Genomic DNA, 7242 nt, shown 5'->3' on the forward strand with positions numbered 1-7242 from the left:
TATGTTGATTGCTTCAAAGAATGTTGAAGAGATAGAGAAATTGAAGAAACAAATGAAGAACGAGTTCAAGATGAAGGATCTTGGTAAAGCAAAGAAGATCGTTGGCATGGAGATCATTAGAGACAGAGAGAAGGGTTTGGTATGTTTGAATCAAAGACAATACCTTGAGAAGTTGATTTGGAAGTTTGGAGTTTATGATTCAACCAAACCGGTTAGTACCTCTTTGGCTCCCCATTTTAAATTGAGTTCTCTACAATGTCCTAAAACTGATAAAGATAAGCTACAAATGAAAAATATACCATATGCAAATTTGGTTAGTAGTTTGATGAACGCAATGGTATGCTCTAAACCGAATATTGCTCATGCAGTTGGTACGGTGAGTTGATATATGCATAATCCTGGTAAAGAGCATTGGCATGCAGCTAAGTGGATACTGAGGTATCTCTATGGTACTCGAGATGTTGGTTTATGCTTTGAGAGGGATGGCTCTGGTATTGGTCACTTTGCAGTTGGTTATGTTGATTCAGATTATGCAGTGATTTGGATAAAATGAAGTCTACTACAGGCTATGTGTTTGCTATAGCTAAATGGCCAGTTTATTGGAGGTCCATTTTGCAATCTTTTGTTGCTTTATCCACTACAGAGGCTAAGTATATGGTTGTTGCCGAAGCTATTAAAGATTTGGGGGTTGATCAGAAGCAGGTGGAGTTGCATTGTGATAGTCAGAGTGCCATTTATTTGGCTAAGTATCAGGTTCATCATGCGAGGACCAAGCACATAGATGTGCGTTATCACTTTGTTCATCAAGTTGTTGGTGAATGGCATATCATTCTTTAGAAGATTCCAACTAAAGACAACCCCGCTGATACGTTGACTATGGTTGTTGGTGTAGCCAAGTTTGTTCATTGCTTGAACTTGGCTGACATTTTGCCTATATGAAGAAGGTGTTGAGCAGTAGGAGCTTTGGAGCATTTTGGCTCAGCTTGAGTTATTCTCTTGCTACTTTTAGAAGTGGTTTTGTGTTAATTGTTGATTATATTGGTTTGGCTCGTCATGGCGTTTTCGGAATTTAGCCAAGGTGGAGATTGTTGAATTATGGCCAAATTCCATTGGGCCTTTATATAGCCCATTAAGTGGACCTTTTATTTAAGCCTTTTATGAAAAGCCACGGGAATGTGGCTAGGTTTTAATTAGGGCAACTACTGCCATTTGTTGGGAGTAACAGAAAAAGAAGTAGCAGCATAGTGGTGGAAAAAGAATAGGAGCAGTCGACAACCCCAAGAGAAAGAAGAAAGTGGCTGCCCTCTCATTGGTTAGCTATCACTCCATCAAAGTTGTATTTGTTGTATTAGCTTTGAGCTTTGTATATAGATGAAATTATTCATTATATTTCTTTCTCTATTTGTTTATTTAGCGAGTGAGAGTTATTGGGTGTATTGGAGTTTTGGATTGTGAGATTGCCAATAATTTGTAAACTCCCATTTGGTTGATAATGGATTATTGGGTGAGCTCCTACTGCTCTGAGGACATACTTCAGTTACACTGACTGTTGAGGAACCTCGTTAAAATCTTAGTGTCTTTTTCTATTTTTTTTCTTTCATTTCATTTGATATATTATCTGTGGGTTAGTTTGAGTTGGTTCCAATTGGTTTGGTGCTATCCTAGCACAACTTATGTATTACTTTCCCATGTGTTTTCATGTACCATGTGATGAATGTCTGAGAAATTTCTGTGCATGATATGGAATCTAGTCTCTGCTGGAATACTACGTACTTCGTGCTCCTTGGATCCCACCCCAAACTTGTATGTGAAATATTTTTTTATTTTATTTTCGTAATGAAATGTGAGAGAAAGAGAGAGAGAGAGAGAGAGAGAGAGAGAGAGAGAGAGAGAGAGAGAGAGAGAGAGAGAGAGTGAGTGAGAAAGCGAAGGGGGTCCAGTTAGCACTGAGGTCTTGGCAATCCCCCACTGTAAGTGTATTTGAAACTGTTGGCGTGAATCAACAATAAAATAGGAATGCGATTGTATTTTTTTAGTTTGGGTAGAACTCTCCTAGTTTAGTGTCCTTAATATTCCTTGTGGTACAAGGACTAAAGTTGTATCTTATATATATTGCCTCCAAAAGGGAGAATAATAAGATCAACAATTGAACCCTAAACACTATAATTTTATCTTGGTATCAGAGCAAGTTTCGACCCATCTCTTTCTCCCTTATCCTAGCTACCGATCTCTGGAAACCCCAAAAACAAAAAAAGAGGAAAATTTTCCAGCAATGTCTCGAAACAAGAAATGCTGCTCACCCCATTGAAAGAAGGAAAAAAATCTCCATCTCATTATCTCGAAGCAAGAGACAGTGCCAGAAAGAAGAAAAAAAAAACCTAAAAATCTAAAGCACTAAAGCATCGACAGTTTTCTTCCATGGCAGACAACCAAGCCTTGATTACCTCTTTGGAGACAGCACCTCCCATAAATGAATCATCCAGCAGGCCATGTGACAGTGATCTTCAGAGGGCTGGGCTTATAGAGCTTAGAGTCCAATATCCAATAAAGTATGGACAAGAATAGCAAGGTGGGTGCAGACCCAATTGGGCCATTGACAGATAGCAGCCGTGTACAAAATTTGGACCCAGACGGTCTGGGCTAGGAGCTATCCTTTTTAAATTTAATTAATTCTCAAGGGTAATCCAATGATCCAGATAACACGAGCATAGCTTTAATTGCATCTGTTGATCTTGATACAAGTTGGATTCTTGACTCTAAAGCTACTGATCATATGACTTATGATCAGTCCCTTTTTAACTCTACAACACCACCACCTTGAGATAGTATTGTCACTGCTAATAGTGGTGTGTCCCACTTTTACCAAAGAAACTAACTTAAACATCGGAGATCCATTGGCCTAACCCTCCATCACCTCGTGGGCGCGCGAGGTTTAAGTCTTTGATAAAAGGTGTTGATTGTTTTGCAGGTGCATTTTTTGTCCTACATAAGAACAAGTGAGAATATTTGAACACTTAAGCTAACAATTAACACTTTAAAGTAGGCATGCATTCAAAACAATTCTAAAACCCATGACTTTCAAAGCCTAGTGAATGGTGAACCACAAGACTCTTTAACAACATTAAAAGGAAGAAATTTTTTTTTGAGATTGATTACCCTTGAAGCTCATCCTTATTTACACAAGAGATTCACCCAAATGAAGGGCCTTCAAGTCACCTCCTAGCTCCTTGGATCTTCCTTGTGTTTTTGCTCCTTTTGATTATCTTTTACTCCTTGAGGATGTGAGGAAAGGAACTCCAAAAGTACCAAATATTTGGTACGTTTAAGTCTCCACACCAAGGATGATGGTATGAAGATGAAATGTATTACCTAGAAGGAATTTGATGCTAGTAAATTCTCCTAGGTAGGCCAGCCTCTTTGTAGAGAGAGACAGAAAATGTTTCACACTTTGCCTCAAAGAAACCCTAAAAAGGTTAATAAAAGTTGTCACGCCCCGATCTCGAAGTACGTCTACGATCGACACGTGACGTCACCAAGTACCCGTATATCTAACATACCCTGTCTCTGGGATATGGACAAAGCACAACTCAAGATTCGAATTGCATATGAATTTTTCATTTACTCTATGGCTGCATCTAACCTCTTTGTTAGACTGCCTATTAAGGCTGGGTTCGGTTCGAAACTGTAACATCCCACATCATCCAGGGGAATGGATCATGTTAGCCTTATATGTATATTCTCATCTCTACCTAGCACGAGGCCTTTTGGGAGGTCATTGACTTCAGAGTTCATCGGAACTCCAAAGTTAAGAGAGTTCGAGCAAGAGCATTCCTAGGATGGGTGACCCACTAGGAAGTTCTTGTGTGAGTTCCTAGAAACAAAACCGTGAGGGCGTGGTTGGGGCCCAAAACGGACAATATCATGCTACGGTGGAGTCGAGCCCGAGATGTGGTAGAGGCCCGAGCCAAGATGTGACAATTTGGTACCAGAGCCAATCCTTGGTTGGAAGTGTGCCGACAAGGATGTCGGGCCCCTAAGGGGGGTGGATTGTAACATCCCACATCGTCCAGGGGAATGGTTCTTGTTAGCCTTATATGTATATTCCCATCTCTACCTAGCACGAGGCCTTTTGGGAGCTCATTAGCTTCGGAGTTCATCGGAACTCGAAGTTAAGTGAGTTCGGGTAAGAGCATTCCCAAGATGGGTGAACCACCGGGAAATTCTCGTGTGAGTTCCCAGAAACAAAACCGTGAGGGCATGGTCGGGGTCTAAAACGGACAATATCGTACTACAGTAGAGTCGAGCTCGTGATGTGGTAAGGGCCCGGGTCGGGATGTGACAGAAATGGTTCGGTTTTTAGCCAAAACTGAAATTAAACCAAAATCTCGGTTCTGTTCAATTTTTTTCGGTTCGACTTTTTTCGATTTTGGTTTTTTTCGGTTCAGTTTTTTCCATGATTTTTTTTTAATCTGGAACAAAATCTGAGCACTGAAGATGCAGAAACTTCTGCATCAAATGAATATGAATTGGGACGATCGGCCATGGATTGACATTATTGGGTGTTAGTGGGTCTTTCTTGTTGTGGATCCGAGAGCTCTTGCAGAGAAAACACATGCATGTGTTAGTTCTTTGATTTTTCCATGAAAATAAACCCAATAGAACTAAAAAGCAGCCATGAGAGATTTTTACCTTAGGGGTTTGTTTTTAGTGCCAAACTTCTCGTCAACCATGGCAACACCTATGTATCTGCTGCCAAATTGGAAGATTAAAATATGCAGAATCCCAACAAAATAATTAAAAGAAAAACACATTTTAATTAAAAAAATTCACAATATAAATCATATTCGTTTTGATTAGAAAATTACCTATGAGAGAAAGGAAAACTCGGATCATAATCTTCCAATTTGGAGGGAGTTTAGATTCGAAAGGGGCGAGGGAAAACCATGGTTTGGAAGAAGGAATCCGCGAGGAGGTTATGAGAAGACTAGAAAGAGAGTGATTTGGAGGAAGAGGAAGGAGATGGAGAGAATGAGAGAGAGACTGACGAAACAAAGGCAGATAGGAAGCAGCAGAAGGGAGAGAGAAAGGGTGTTTGAGAAAAGGTGAAAGCTAAAATGGGTTATGAGAGTGAGACGGCTAGGGTTTTGTAAAGTTAAGAAATTTTATAAAGCATTAAATTATTAAAAAACTATAAATAACTTGTTGGTACAATCGTAACAACATAAAGTTTGCAGTCAAGCTGGCTTGAAGCAACTATCCCCAACCTGGAGGTCAGGGGTTCAAACCTTGACGCTAATATGTTTTTGAGTATTTATATATGATTTTTTTTTCGATTCGGTTCGGTTTTAGGATATTAAAAACCGAATCGAACCAGTCAAATTCAATTCGATTCGATTTGGTTTGGCAGTTTCGGTTCCGTTTTTTTCGTGTTCGATTTGGTTTTCAATTTTTTTCGGTTTTCAGTTTTTTGAACCCATCCCTACTGCCTATGTTCCCTCCGACAAGATCAAGCCATTTGTAGTTCACCATTTGTTAAGCTCTGAACTGTTCGTAATACACTTCTTAACTGACAACATAAAGTACCACACTACACATCAACCATAAGCCAAACAAGAGTGGTCATCTTGCTATTTACACACATACATGCTTTCCAAAACCATTCCACAATCACATCAATTTAGAACTCATACAATACACCAAAATGCAAGGCTAGAGCGACACAGTTCAGTCGAAGCCTACATCTCTGAATCTTTCTCGATTTAGATTGAATCCAATGAATCAGTGAAGTTAAGGATGCAATTTCGGACCACTCAATGAAATCCAACAACCTCGGGTTTCGGACCACTCAACGAAACCAAAGTGCCAAACAGGATTCCGGACCACTCAACGGAATCAAAACCAAAATACAATTCCTGACCACTCAATGAAATCGCGGAGTAGAAGGGATTCCAGACCTCTCCAAGGAATCCGAGTGGAAACGATTCCGGACCACTTAACGGAATCGCAAAGTACAATTGATATCAGACCACCCAATGAACAAACAATCCGGACCACTTAACGGAACCGTAGAGTCCATTGCTAGCCCTCACATTTAACAAACAATCCAACTAGTACTTCAAATCACATGTCACAAATTTCATCAATACATAAGTCAAATCACATTTAATAAACTTAGATCAATTGGAAAATATATATATATATATATATAATAAAAAAATAAAAAAATCACATTTCAATAGAAATCACAGTTATAAAATCAAGTGATATCAACAAAGGATTCTAAATATGAAATCAGGATAATAACCATATCACATATATTAAAGTCACTCACGAACCAATGTAGGTCCACTAGACTTCACTTAATCTTTAGCAGTACTAATTTTAGTATTTAAAAATGATTCGAGACATATGCCGAAAGTCAACTTTCTGTCAACGGTGGGGTCCACAACCTTGCGTAATTCGATCTCGAACATCTGCCTGCGGATTTTCGATCCGTAATTTCCCAAGGGTCTCATTAATATTCTAGAACAATATCCTAAAATTTCGGAACGATCCAACAGTCGGATCTCTATCGATCGCTAAAATTAAAAGGCAATCAACGTTTGGTTTTACAAACATAGAAGTTCAATTTGGGAATATCTGTATGTCAGATTCCCGATCCATAACTTTCTAAGGTCCTCAAATATTATGTATAATAAGCATATTAAAGTTTGGTAACAATCCGACAGTCGGGTCCTTGATTGTTATAACGATCAAGTGGCGGCCTCTAATGAAAATATGCTCAAACGATGGGATTTCATCAATCCGAAGTCATATATGGAATCGGGGTATCGAATTTAGCCTAGAAGGGCCAAGTGGGTCCTCATGCCATGCACCGCTGCCAAGCACTGCCCCGACTCGCCAGAAAATTCACCTAATTCCAAAAATTACCAAATTTTACAAACATGTAAAGCTCAACGAGGGAAACATTTTTCATACCTGGGCCGAAGTCCAATTCGGCCGAGAAAATGCTTGAATTCACCTTGATACACCAGAAACCCTTGAAATGGGTGCACTTTGATTTCTCTTCTCCGGTGCACCACTGCCCCCAAACTTGTTTGGGGTTTGTTCCTGGGCCTAAGAAGAGTAGATTGATGGTGGTGATCGACGATGATGCTCGCAGAATTGGTCATTTGCCGCCGTGCACCCCTGAAGCCTGTCGACGCAAAATCCACGAAACCTAGGCCAAAATCCATCAATTTT

Source organism: Pyrus communis, chromosome 15 (genome assembly GCF_041283825.1).
Source record: "Pyrus communis isolate YQ-2024b chromosome 15, ASM4128382v1, whole genome shotgun sequence".
Taxonomy (NCBI): Eukaryota; Viridiplantae; Streptophyta; class Magnoliopsida; order Rosales; family Rosaceae; genus Pyrus; species Pyrus communis.